Source organism: Callorhinus ursinus, unplaced genomic scaffold (assembly GCF_003265705.2).
Source record: "Callorhinus ursinus isolate GAN/ISIS: 27379988/994484 unplaced genomic scaffold, GSC_fseal_2.0 scaffold39, whole genome shotgun sequence".
Classification (NCBI taxonomy): domain Eukaryota; kingdom Metazoa; phylum Chordata; class Mammalia; order Carnivora; family Otariidae; genus Callorhinus; species Callorhinus ursinus.
Window position 1 is genome coordinate 18,910,708 of NW_027397101.1, and position 14,491 is coordinate 18,925,198.

The 14,491-nt window shown below is 38.8% G+C and overlaps 1 protein-coding gene across 7 annotated transcripts in view; it reads right to left on the minus strand.

The window, feature by feature from the left end:
- BNC2 (basonuclin zinc finger protein 2) overlaps positions 1 to 14,491 on the minus strand; it is a 421,054-nt gene that overhangs the window by 292,144 nt on the left and 114,419 nt on the right. The window contains exon 1 of one of the 7 annotated variants that reach the window (XM_073880835.1): positions 9,555 to 9,724. The exons of the other annotated variants lie outside the window; for them this stretch is intronic. The gene's annotated coding sequence lies outside the window, so the exon portion shown is untranslated. Of the gene's footprint in view, positions 1 to 9,554; positions 9,725 to 14,491 lie in introns of those variants that run through there. 7 annotated transcript variants of the gene reach the window in all.

Sequence of the window (14,491 nt, forward strand, 5' to 3'; positions counted from 1 at the left end):
TTTTGTTTTGTGTGTATGTTTGGGGGGGGGGTTTGGTGGGAGGATATTGCATACTTTCTCTTTTCCTCTTAATACTTACTGGTAATTTCTTTTAAAAGCACATTGCTTTCTTAAAATAAGTTCCATAATGGGGGGCAGGGCAACCTCACTGGAAACGGTTCTATGTAAATATATATGGTTTTGTGATGCAGGCCTGTAGTTAGTACACCGAGAAAGTACTCAAGGATTTTCATTTCTTCTAGTTATGTTTCTAACAATGTAAATCCTAAGCAAATATCAAATAAATGTATAATTTATATACACAGTATAACAAGCATCTCTAGGACTTCTGCTGGTTCACGGAACAATACCTGTAATTCCCTGGGTTCAGTTCAGCAGCTGTTAACAGATTCTGTAATCTGTAATGACAGTAAACTGGCCTTTGCTCTTCTTTTATTCACTATTCATTTTCAAGGCTTGGTTAAGTACAGAGCTGGGTTAAAGATCAGTGGTTTTTCATGTGACACATGCTGGTATTCATCTAATGGCTTGTCAAGACAAAACTGTCCCTGTTCTTGCCAAAATAATAAAAATGACGCTCCACATCGCATGACAATCAGCACTTCCTTATGGCAAAACAACTCAAGCTTTTGTAACTCATTTACTTTATAGAAAAAAATTTTTAATAACTGGCTGTCCAATCCTATATGTGGAATTAGGTTGTCATTCTCAAAGGAGATTTTTTTTTTTAAATGTTACGTATGGCCTCTCTTAACTCTAAAGCAACATGTAAACTACTTTCTGATCAAATCAGACTTTACCGTATAAAAATAATGCTGAAGCTACAAATTCGTATGGCATTAAGGAATATAACTTAATATATGCAAATTATGCAGAAGCAGCAGGCTGGGCCCAGGCACAGAGGTGGGGGGAACCAATTGAGGAAATGTCATTTTTCTTGAGAACAAAGTATGTGACTTGCTTTGCAACATCTGTTGGGCTGTGTGAAATGTTAACAGATGTCTTAAGTGAAAAAAGGAAAAAGAATTAATAAAGGAAACCTCCTCTGAACAGATAATCCACCCAAATTTCCATATTCCTAAGGAAAAAAGTTGACAGCAACCTTTTCCCCTTGTGAAACCTGCCATCCCCACTTTATTGTGTAAAGTTTCATTTTCTATGTGAAGTTAAGGGATAAAATTTTTTGACTCACTAAAAAGAATAGAGAAAAAGTAAACCTAACAATTATTTCAACTGAGGTTTTCCCTTTGTGAATAATTATATCATAATCTAAGCTCTTTTCCCTTGAGTCACATATGTAATTTGATGGGAGGATAGTGAAAAGTTCACCCCCTCCCCAAAAAAAGAGCCACACAAAAAAATGAAATATTACCCTACTGTGCCTGCATGTTGGGGGAAAGGAAGGAGGAGAAATTAAAAGGTAGTTCTTAAGGTAAAGTTCTAATATGAACACCATCTCTACACATTCAGGCGTCCATCGTTGCCATCGGGATTCACCTATCATTTATACCTACATCCTTGCATTCTCCACACATTCCTACTTTCCTTCCATTACTAGCCCAGTGTTCAACAGCAGTATAACCCAATGATCATTAAGAAAACTTCTGGAATATACTAGTTGGATCCTGGTATTTCAATCTTTTTTTTTTTTTTTAACATTTATTTATTTGAGAGAGACAGAGCACAAGAGCACCTGGGACAGAGTGGGAGGAAGGGAGACAAGCAGACTCCTTGCTGAGCACGGATCCCAGGACCCTAAGATCATGACCTGAGCCAAAACCAGGAGCCAGACACCTAACCCATTGAGCCACCCAGGAGCAGGTATTTAAATCTTAAAAAAATTGGACAACTTTTCTTTCTTAGTAAACAGTTTTCATTCATGTTTCAATGTATTAGATGATCTAGCCAAACATGAATGAAGCAGCCTTGAATCCAGATTAAAAAATGATGCATACATACCAACTACTGAATCTAACCTAGTGTCTGCTTACATATTCTATAAATCTTCCACTTTGGAGAGATCCATTCTATTGCTTATGCTCTTAAAAACTCAGGACATAAGTATGGGTTAACAGTTCATGGATTACCTAGTTCAAAACACAGTTAAGGATCTTTACAGATTCAGGTGAAGGAAGAAAAAAATGTGTTGTCATCTCTGATTGCTGGTCTCAATCTCTCTCTCCTCTATGAGATTCTGCTTTAAAACTGTACGTGTTCCTTCATGTTTACAACTATACCTTCTCCAGATGGCTCTGGCAGCCTGGGTTGGGCATTTCAACATATAGAAACTTCAGCCAGAATAGCCAGAAGATTTCAGGGGACAAGAGCATGGTCCAAGTTGTAAATAAGACATGCAGGCAATGCTTTTGGTTTTTGGTTGGTTTGTTTTTGGCCAAAGCATTGTGGGTGCTAAATGCTCTGGTGTGTACTCACAGGAATACCACATCACAGCCTATGACAAAAAATAATAGTAATAAGTGCTATACCAAAAACAAAACAAAACTGATCACTTACACCGAGGGAGAAAGCTTGTGCACTGAAAATATCATTATATGACCACAGACCCAAAGAGGAAAAGATGCCTCCTAAAATAAAATTTGAATATGACACAAATTTAAATTACTTTAAACAGTGGCACAAACATCCCCCTTAAGCAAACAATATCTAAAACCTTCATCTTTATTATTATTATTATTATTATTATTGCAAAACGGAGAATCTGCTCTGGTTGACACTTGTCTCTGTACCAACTAGAACAACAAACGTGATATAGCATTTGCTGACAGCCTAATCAGGGGCCCAGTTTCAGAAAAACACATCAAGGATATACCGAAATGCCATAATCCCTTGATATCCTATGAGAAATTTAAAAATTTGAAGATCTGGGTAGGGTGTGGTAGATGAGGTAGTTTATAAAATATTAGGGAAATGATGAATACTTAGACTCAAGACGTTTGCAGATGCAAAAGCATCTGAAGTCAGCATGAATCTTAAACCTCCAAAAGATCAAACATTTTACCTACCCTGTTTTGGCTTAAAAAAAAAAAAAAAAACCAGAGTGACTTTCTATGTCTTCTCTCAGGTCAAACGTTGACAATGGCTTCTTTCTACCATAACCTAAAGTCAATGTTTTATGAGAAAATCTTCTAAAGGAAAAGAACCAGCGACGTATTTCCTGAAATGAGTATTAAAAAACGGGCTGGGGAGCATCCGGTGGAGAATTACTTTTGTATGACAGAAAAGAGTTGCAAGGATTGTAAAGATAGTATTAATTTCTTCATTTACTTCCTTCTAAAGTCTGTTGACGAGGAAGCTTGCAGCCGCACTGAAGATGTCATCATATAGTTGAAATTACTGCCAGGAAGGCTGAGGCTCACAGACACCCAAGAAATCCAACACTGTTTTGAGAGTTACCAGAGAAAAGAGCAACTCTATTGATGGTACCGCCCCCTTATACGAAAATCACAGACCCAGAAAACAAACATAAAAAGTGAAATCCTGGGGCCCCTGGGTGGCTCAGTCAAGTAAGCAGCCGACTCGATTTCAGCTCAGGTCATGACCTCAGGGTCCTGGGATGGAGCCCTACTTTGGCCTCCGGCTCGTCAGGGAGTCCGCTCGAGATTCTCTCCCTCTCCTCCTGCCCCTGCCCCTACTTGTGCGCACACACACTCTCTCTCTAAAATAAATAAATCTTTAAAAAGTGAAATATCAACACACCTGAAGTTCCAAAATCTTTGTAAAACCACGGACTATTTTATATTCATACATATTTAAATAGAAATGTTGGAATAAATTTGAATGAACCTGAAGACAGTTTCTGAATCAAGAAACCCAGAAGATGTCAGAAACTCAGAAGAGCAAGTTAAACATAGGAAGAATTAACAATGGCTTAAGTCTGTCTAATACTGACCTTCGGTGGGGGCAATGGCTACAACAGGCACAACAAAAGCTTCTAAGGTACAAGTAATATTCTGTGTCCCCATCTACCTGGTGGTTCTGGGTATGGTCACTTGGTAAAAATCCATCAAGCTACATACACGTATCATTTGCACACTTCTCTGTATGTATGTTATGCTTCACTTCTAAAAGTTTACTATTGCTACTGCTAATGGCACTACTACGAAAAATAGTGATAACCATAGATTAAAAGTACGGGAAAGAAAGAAAATGAAAAACAAGAAAAAAGAACAGCATGGAAGAGAAAGGGAAGAGACAAAAGACCGCAGATATTTATCACAGTCAAAAATTAATCAAGTAACTGACACTATGCGTACTGCTTGCAACAGTTTCTTCAGAGGTCAGAAGCATTAGCAATCAAGTAAATATCTGAGTTTCACAGAATGAGGATGAATGTGAAAGGCAGTAAATGGGTGGGAGAAAGAATAATTAGGTGATAGATACCTTCACTAGGCAGTACAAGAGTATGAGTGTATCCAAGTGACTTAAATGAAAAAGAACATCCTACACATCATAGGATCCTGCATAGGGCTTGCAGGTTGTTGCTCTTTGAGCCTGTCCTATGATCTGTAATTATGACTATTGGGGGGTACGTAATTGGGGGTGGGCACAGAGTGTGCCTGTTGAGAGACTGGTAAGGAAATTACAGATACCCTGCCAACAGCATTACTTGGAAGTATGGAGTATATCAAGACAGATTTTTCTTATTGCAAATATAACATACTCCTCTGACCCACCCAAACACATCTTAAGTGTTCCAGTCCCCAAGGCTGACAGTAGCCAACTGTTAAATAAACAAACCCTGGGCAGAATGGAAGTAACAAAGAGGGAACAACTGAATAATTTGCTAATTGATAAGGGATACACTTTTACCCTGACTGGCTATGTTTCTCACTCCCTTTTCTTCCATTTATTATAAAGAAGGACATTTTAAACATTTTTTAGCCACTGCTAGGGAACACTGATCAAAGCCCTACTTGCCAAGTACAAGAAGGTGTGGGGAACATGAAAGTTAAGGCATAGTCCTTGCTCACAAGAAGTTTACAGTCAGTGCAGAAGATAAGCCATTGGGGCCCCTGGGTGGCTCAGTCATTAAGCGTCTGCCTTCGGCTCAGGTCATGATCCCGGGGTCCTGGGATCGAGCCCCATATCGGGCTCCCTGCTCAGCAGGAAGCCTGTTTCTCCCTCTCCCACTCCCCCTGCTTGTGTTCCTTCTCTCGCTTTGTCTGTCTGTGTCAAATAAATAAATAAAAATCTTAAAAAAAAAGAAGATAAGCCATGTATAAAAACAACCTTAATAAAACAGAACGTGATAAGAGAAGCAGCAGCAGAATCCTACACGACTTGGAAAAGGAGATTCCTTCCAGCTGGTGTTGTAAGAGAAAGTTTCTAAGCAGAGGCAGCTTTTGTGCTGGAACTGAAGAACCGATAATATTCCTAGAGAAGTGATCCAATGTGCCTGAAGATAAGGTAGGATCTGTGAAGAGCAATGATGAACGAAAGGGACTGACTGGTCAATAGGAACTATTATTACTGGAAGGGGCTTATACTCCACTATAAAGAGTTGCTATTTATCCTGTATCCACCAACAGTCACAACTGCTGAAAGCTTCTCAGCAGCAGCAGGGTCTGATCATTACTGTACACACTAAGAAGATTTATCTGGCAACGGCATGACAGACAGACTGAAGTATGAAAAGACAGAAGCAAAGCCACCAATTAGGAAGCTGTTATGATAATCTGGGTAAAATGATTACAGGCACTAGGGCTGGGGAATAAAAGCAGAATACAATGTGGAGATAAAACCCAGGGGCAAGAATTGACTGAGAAAACCGTGGGTAACAAATGAGAAGAGTGAAAGATGACACGAGAGTTCTAATATTCTGAGCATGGGAAATGGTAGAAGTATCAACGGAAATGGGGATGAACTAGTTTGTGGGATGCTAAGTCTGAGTTCACGTTGGGGAAATAGATCAAACCAATGACAAGGCAACTAGTAAACTTCAGAAAACAGACTGACACTGGAGTTCTCAGATCTGGGAGCCATCTACAAAGAAGTGACACATGAGGTAGAAGAAGGCCGAGGTTAGCATCCTGGGGAACACCTATGCATTGGGGGAAGAAAACAGAAGGAGCAGTATTAACAGGGGCACTATGATGGTCCAGTGTTCTGAATGACAAGAAGTCAGAGTTTAAAGAGGTAGAGTTTTAAATGTTCTAAAAAAACAATGCTATATTTAGAGTATAGTAAAACCAAACATAGTAGTAAGTAAGTATAGTAAGAGCAAAACAAAATGCATGGGGATGATAAATATCAAAATGAGAGTAATGCTGGAGCATGGGGGTGGGTGTTGGAGAGAGGAGATGGTAACCTGGGGCTTCACATGTATTTTTACATTCTAAGTTCTTATGTTTGGGCAAATGGGTGTTCATTATACCCTTCCTCTTATATATCTGTGGTTGTAATATTTTGTAATTATATTCTGTGTCCTAAGAGCTCTTAATGGACAAATTGGTATAAAAGTTAGAATTCAGACTATAAAGGAGTTAAGAAGTAAGCAAATTATAAAGACAAGGAGGCAGAAAAGGCAAAACATTTTTTGGAGAGATTTTGCAAAGCAATCAAGTAAGAAAAGGGTGATCTTAAAAGTTTGCAGGGCCTGGAAGAAGTTGTGTTAGTGTGTTGATAGTTTGTTACTCATTACAGGGGGGAAAAAAGAATGTATCATAGGCAAAAGGGACAAAGCCAATGGAGAAAAGGATATTGAAGATCTAAGCCAGAGGGAAAAATGATATAAGAGGGTCCTAGGAGAGAATGTGATCAAGACCACAAATAAAAAGGGTGCCCCTGAAGGGAGAGGGGGAAAAAAATTTTCTCAGAAACCAAAGGTAAGAGATAGAAAAAAAAAATTCTGCCGTTAAAAAAATATATGTATTGAGAGTGCTTGTGTCAGAAAGCCAATTTACGACCCATCTCCCCAACTAAATTCTCCACTGGTTGAAAAGGAAAGAGTTTTCTCTATCTTCGGTAATCCGAGGCCTAACAGAGCGCTTAACACGCAATAAATGCTCCATAATGACATCTGCACAAAAGAAGTCATGGTCTCAGAAAACAGTGACAAATCAAGGACTGGTGGAAAGAAAGGGTTGGGTCCAACTGGAGAAGATAAAATGAAACTCTGAATCAATGAAAAATGAATCAAAGAAATGGCAAGTAGCAGAAGGGATTCAGCCTTGGTTCCCAAAAACTCTTGAGAAATTACAAGCAAGTGGACTGGGTTCAAGAAGTGCAGCTCAGATTTCCCACTTTCGGAAGCAAGATACTTAGAACCAGGAGGGAGTTCTTAATTCAAAACTGAAAAATGCCTTGCTCCAAAACATACACCCTAATAGGCAATAGCACATCGTAAATCACTGCCCTTATAAGGCATTCCTATAGCACATAGTTCTTATAAACTGAAACACTGAGAAGTGGTTTTTGGATGAAATTATTTAATATTTTACTTAGATGTCCCCTGATTCTACGTGTTTCCTATGCAGTGTTTTTAAAATGTCTGTGAACATATTCCTGACTAATGAAATTCACCAAAGCAAACAAAAATCAAAAATCTTTATGCCATGTCACATGCATGATTTGCATGAAGGAGTGGGAGATGTGGAAGAATGTCACTTCATTAACAGACACAAAACGGAGGAGAGTGAATTCAGCTCCTCTCCTTACTGCCCGGTTCGAATCTCCAAGACTGCAATTGTGGTCCATGTCACGCCAACCCTTTGCACAATTAGTGAGGGCTGCATACTCCGAGTCCAGAATCCCTCTAGAGAGCACGGAAATGATGAGTTCCATCACCTGGCCAACATCAGCAACCGCCAGTCACCTCAGGGACTTGGACAAAGACATTCATCCACTCTGCTGGCAACCACTACAGCCTGCCTTCCTAACAGAGTCCTTTTGTGAGGACCACTGTCTAAGTGACCTGTCATAGAGCTTTATAAAGCAGCATTAATACTGTGGGCCAAAATGAGATTGATCTTTGAGCTTCGTGGTCTCCCGTTGTCAACGGTGCATTATAAAACCAATACTAAATACTTTATAAACAGGTCTCCCTACAGTGTATTAGAAAAACAGTGCATATTTCATGCCCCATAGTTAGGTAGCCACATATCCATCAGACTAATAAATTATTTATTAGGTGCTCAGAAGTGCAATAAGAGTCAATAAACTAACTTCTGAATACTTATAAACTACTATTTCACTAGAAATTGTACCTGAAAGAGAAAACTAGCACACTAACTGAATGGGGGCCTGGAAATAACTCAGCTCTCTCAAGTGTACCATCAAAAGGAAGCACAGACCTTATGGGTGAGAAGAGACAAAATTATGTGTCCTGAAGAAGAGTCTGGGTTATTGAATTTACACAGAGAGCACCACCCAACCCCATGTTCATTTCCTTTCTCTTCTATATAGTTTTCTCTAGTCCTACCAACCTTGGAGACAGCTCAGGGAAATAAAAATTGGTGGAAACATTTCAAACATACCCTGAATCAGGCCAGATGACATCCACCAGTAACCGTTTACACTTGACACCTCCAAAGAAACTATACAATGGCTTAAGTGCACAAGCTTTCTGCTACCTGTATGGCATGTAATTGAACATTTATGCATCTAACATTTTGTGTAGCATTTTTTTTCTGTTTTCAGGTAAAGCTCCCAAGACCATAGATGCCCTATGATACAGTCCTGATGCCCACTCCAACATCATCAGGCACCTCTTACCTAGTTCCACCCCTCTGGAAAAGGACCTTCTGTTCAAGAATGTGTTTCAGCCCTTCACGAAGGAATTCTTCAGCTACAAGTTATTTCCCAAACTATCAGAGGCGTGGACCTTTGTGTAGTATTGTGGGTGCCCTGGTTTCACACGTTGGCCACATTAATACTGGAGATCAAGCATCTGTAACCCACAGCTGAGTGAGCTCCAGCCCCAAAGCACCCGCAAGGCTGGTGCCAATGCAAACCACTCTTCCCATCCCACATCTGAACCACACTGGTTTTCTCCAGGAGCCAGGCGCTGAGATACAGTTCTGAAAATGAAGGTTTTGGGTTCTCTCCATTCACATGATGGGTATAGAGTGTTGAGAAGAATACTGCCAGAGGGACTGGCTGTTTTTTTCTCTCATTCCACACCAAGTGAATAAACCATAAAGAGGTTTACAGTGTCTAATGGTGTTCCAAAATCTCCCAGGGGGAAAACCTAAATGGATAAACATATAGATTCTTGCACACTGTTTTCATTTTTCCTCCTAGAATCTTATGGTTTTACCCCTATAGGCTGGAGTGTTTAAGGTTGAAAAACATTTTATGTGAGTAGGAAAAAAGTAGTAGAAATAAAGGAGAAACATGGCAGAGACCTGATTTCACATCACTTTCTCAAAGAGATCTCCCCCAAATCCTAGTAATAATGAAAGAGTTGATGTAAAAGTGTAAGACAAGACTAGTTTCTTGTATTACTTTTGCTACTACAACCACTACAGCTAAGATGATTATTCATATTAATGAGTTTGGTATGTAGACAAACTATAAAAGATGCAGTCTCTGACCTCAAGTACTTATCTCTGTCTTTTGGGATTTACTCCTCCTGCTAGATTTACTTTTATTCTTCATACCCTTGCCCAGAGGAAGTGATCATCACTCAGGACTTGGAGCATTTCCATGGGTGGGGTTTAACTATGGCAATGAGAAGTGAGGGAACTTTTGCCCTTGGACAGAGACAATGTTGGCCCCACAGCTCAGGATGTCTCATCTGTAACAAAGAGAAATATAAAATCCCTGTGAAATTTTACACTGGCCTCAATAAGCTTTATCAGAAAAATCTTATAAAGTGTGAAAGCGTATAGTATTCCAGTGCTTTATCGCATCAAGCACACACACACACAAACTGTATCACTGCACACAAATGAGCTAACATCAGATGATGGTCTCAACTCACTCTTTATGTTCGCTTATTTATGTTTTGTGTATGTACTTATAGCATATGTAGGAGAGAGATCCACGGACTCAGTTTTGCTGTGTGGTTAAGTCCCCAAGTTCTACAGTCTTGATTACTTGGGTTTGAATACCTGTGGAATTTTTTATTAAGTAGGTGACCTTGTCAAGTTACTTAGTCTCTCAAAATGCCCAAATTCCTCATCTATAAAAAAAAAAAATAATCGTTCACCCAATTGTGAAGATTAAATATTTTGATTAGGGCAAAAGGTTTAGCTGAGTGCCTAGAACATAAGCATTCAATAAATATTAGTTGCTACATATACATATGTGTGTAAAGAGAGATTTCAAACTATAAGCCACAGGCCAAGTTGTTTTGCTTGGCTTCCTTGCTGAGGGTGTATGAGAATGCATGTATGTGTGGCTTAATTATTGGCCAACATGTTAAAAAAAATCAAGACGTTTTAAATTAAAGTATGGCTTTCCAGCTGCTGGGGACGGAGCAGGAAGAAGCAAAAGGTGGAGGTTCAGGGAACTAAAGATAGGGCAACAGAAATCTGTGTTCCTTCCTGACAACATTCTGTGGTAGTGGACCAAAAGCTACTCTTTTCAGCAGTATTCACAGAGGAGCACAGTCTCCACCACTCCTCGTCGTCTTACACCCCAATCGTTTCCCTCAATTCCACGACTTGCTAGCCACTATGGCTGTTTGAGTTTGTGACTCCTGGCTATCGGTTACGCCTCATCAACTTGACACACATATATGGAAAATTCACGCACACATAAATGAAAGTCGTATTTAAAAATAAAATGTCAAGTGCCTGGGGGGCTCCGTCGTTAAGCGTCTGCCTTCAGCTCGGGTTATGATCCCAGGGTCCTGGGATCAAGCCCTGCATCGGGCTCCCTGCTCGGCGGGAAGCCTGCTTCTCCCTCTCCACTCCCCCTGCTTGTGTTCCCTCTCTTGCTGTGTCTCTCTCTGTCAGATAAATAAATAAAATCTTTTAAAAAATTAAATAAATAGAAAATGTCAAGTACCAAAACTATTTTCTATTATGTCTACCTCTGATAAAAATAACAATGAAATTCGTCATGTTCCCTTTTGCATTTCCCTAAGCCCTATATATTGTTGTATTTATATTTACAAACAGTGAGTAAACCCATTACCTGTCACTTGTATCAGGGCTCTGCTACAATGACAGACACAGGCCATGTGACCGCTATTAAGTATTAGTGGTTCTCAAACATTTTTAACCAGTGGAGACCTCTTTAAAAAAGAAACTCATAATAAACATACAGGACAGAAAAAACACAAAGCTTGGGCCCCTTGGCTTCCAGAGTCTGAGATACCTTCGCAGAACTGAAAGACTATACCAAGAAAAGTCTGGAAAACTGATCTACTCTTACTGCTTTACTATGCAAACAAGGAAACAGAGGCAAAAATCAAAAAATGAGAAGGTGGTAGAGCCTGGACCATTTTTTGAGGCCTGTGTCTAACTGCTTTTACATTAGTTCAAAGCAGTGGTCCAGGGAATCTAGCGGTGTGTAAGAGATACTCTACAGACTTTTAAGAAAAGACTATTCTACTTTCAGGAATTGTGCAAGTCAGTTGACTTCACCCAGGCAACTTGAAATCAGCCATGGCGAGAAGACTTATACCACGGTAATCAGCAAATGCTACAAATCAGAGCACCCCTGCCCTACAAACCAGTTTTTAAACATTTAGAAGCACACCACTAGTTGAGATTCTGACATCTGCCTACTGGGCATCTTCATATGGTATATGTGATCATGTGTGTGTCTTTGTACTTCTTTCTAGAGATTTGAGGATTTTGGTGAAGGGTATGAAGAAAACCAAACCAGACACTTAGGAGTTAAAGAAATAGATCAATGCATAAGTCTGAAATGCTTATTATGTACAAGGCATTGTGATAAATGTTACAAAAGATACAATTACAGTAAAATCTCAGCATCCAGAGCTCTTAGGAAATTAATCGTTTTAGAAGGACAGAGAGGCTGGGGAATGTTACTTTACATTTATTGAGCACCTGTCATGTGCCAGGAAAAGCATAAAATATTTTTTCATTTGTTCTTCACAGGTCCTATTAGATAGGTATTATTATTTTCATTTTACCAATAAGGAAGTTGAAGCTAAGAGAGTTAAGTCACTTGGCTAAGGTCTTAAGTGTCAAAGTGGGGATTCAAAACCTAGTTGGTCTGATTTCAAAACATGTCTTCATCCCAGTATCTTACAATGCCTCTCAAGGTTTCTACCATTTTAGATAAGAATTTTCTTAAAAGGTGTTGTATATCCACCCCTTTTTAAACAGGATAATTCTTGCTAATTAAAATTTTTCATTTTGTCGTTCTTGTTGTTTTTAAGGATTTTACTTTTAAGTAATCTCTACACTCAACATGGGGCTCAAACTTACAACCCCAAGATCAAGACTCGCATGTTCTACTGACTGAGCCAACCAGCTACCCCATAAGATTTTTCATACTGAATATCAAATTAAAATGTAGTGATACCTTCAGGGCTTCTAAGGACTTGGCGGGGGGGGGGGGGGCGGCTCTGTTTGTTACTGGAGGGGAAAAAGATCTCTGGGAATGCTCTATTTTTTAATTTAAAAATTGACCATTTTGGGATGCTTGGGTGGTTCAGTCGGTTAAGCATCTGCCTTTGGCTCGGATCATGGTCCCAGGGTCCTGGGATATGAGTCCCACATAGGGTTGGTTCCTTGCTCAGCGGGGAGCCTACTTCTCCCTCTGCCTGGCTCTGAATGCTGTTCCCCCTGCTTGTGTTTTCTCTCTGACAAATAAACAAAATCTTTAAAAAAATTTATCATTTTATCCTTTTGTAGTTAGCTATAATTACTTCTTATATCTCAATATCTGCCTTCTTCCTGCTTCAAGAATTTGCTATTTTACTATGAACATTTCCAAAGGAATATTAAGCAGCTATTAACAAGAATGAACTAAAGCTATGACTATTGATAAGGAACATCTCCAAATAAATCATAAGAGGCAAGATACAGAAAAGCAAATACAGTATACTACCATTCATGTCAAAAAAGAAAGGAGAAAACTTGGGGGGGTAATAAATACTTCTATTATTTAGACTAAGTGATTTCTGGAAATACTTTTAGAAATCTGGTAAATAGAAATTACTTCTAAGAATGGGAAATCTGTTTTCTCTATATGCTTCTGCACTCTTTTCTTACTTCTTATATTATTTATATATTAGCAATTAAGAAAAGAAGAGTTTTAGAGTTTTCAGGTTCTAAACAAAATGTGGGGGGGATGATTTTCTTAGAAGTTTGATATCTAAGCTTGGATGCTTTGTTATAGCTCTTCAGAATTTTCAAAAAGCACTGCTTTTCCTGGTTCTCAAATGTGCTAATATTTGTAAGGTGTTAATATATAAGACAAGAGTCTCTAATTTCACCTGACTTATAGTGAAGTAGGTGATTACACATAAACACATGAGTTTTTGTAAAACATAAATAACTACTCTCTCACAATAAAAAAATTAAATAATAAATAAATAAATAAATAAATAACTACTCTCTCTTACTAAAGTAGAAATACCAAAAATCAGTATTTGTATTATCAGCTAAAATGCTTCCAAGAGCATAATTTGGTCAAAAGAAGTTTATGAGTTGAGTTTCTTGAGCTAAGGAGAATATCAAAAGACCAAGAGAACATTCCAAATGGGTAAAGGGGCCTGAAAAAAAGTAAATGTAAGAAAGCACTGTTCCTTAGGTAAACGAAGAACGTTAAGCAGGAGATGAGGTTAGAAAGAGGATATACCAGCACACCCTAGAGGCCTTGAAATTTAGGCTTTATGTTTCTGAACAGAAAAGTTAAATGTTGGAAATTTACTTTTGTCTAGGAAGTGTGCAAGATGTATTAGAAAAGAGAAAGTTCTGAGGCAGAAGTATTCAATTAAGGGATTTGTGTTGTATTCAAGAATGTAAGTTCCAAGGGCAAGGAAGTTTATAGGTTTTTATCTGTTTATACCACAGGATTTTAAACACCTGACCCTATATATGGTCAGCACATCACAGAACATGAACATCTAAACACAATTTTTTTTTTAATTTTGTTAGTGTTATTTTGTTTTCTAAAAAATCTTAAGGAACTGATGCTTAATAAATTTCCACTTTCAGGGAAAAGAAGGAATCAAAAATAATGTGAAGATTTCCATTAGGAAAAATGGTGGAGGGACCTCCTAAGACTAACATTTAATTGTATGCATTAAACATAATTCGACATTTTACACATACATGTACTGTAGGGTTAAAATATTTCTACAAAAAAAATATTCTCTGGGGGCACCTGGGTGGCTCAGTTGGTTGTCTGCCTTCAGCTCAGGTCACGATCCCAGGGTCCTGGGATCGAGCCCCACATCGGGCTCCCTGCTCCGCGGAGAGCCTGCTTCTCCCTCTCCCTCTGCCCCCTCCATCCCCCATGCTTGCTCTCTCTCTCTCTCTCAAATAAAATCTTAAAAAAAAATTCACTGAAGTTAATAATTGTCTAAACACTGAAATTATGT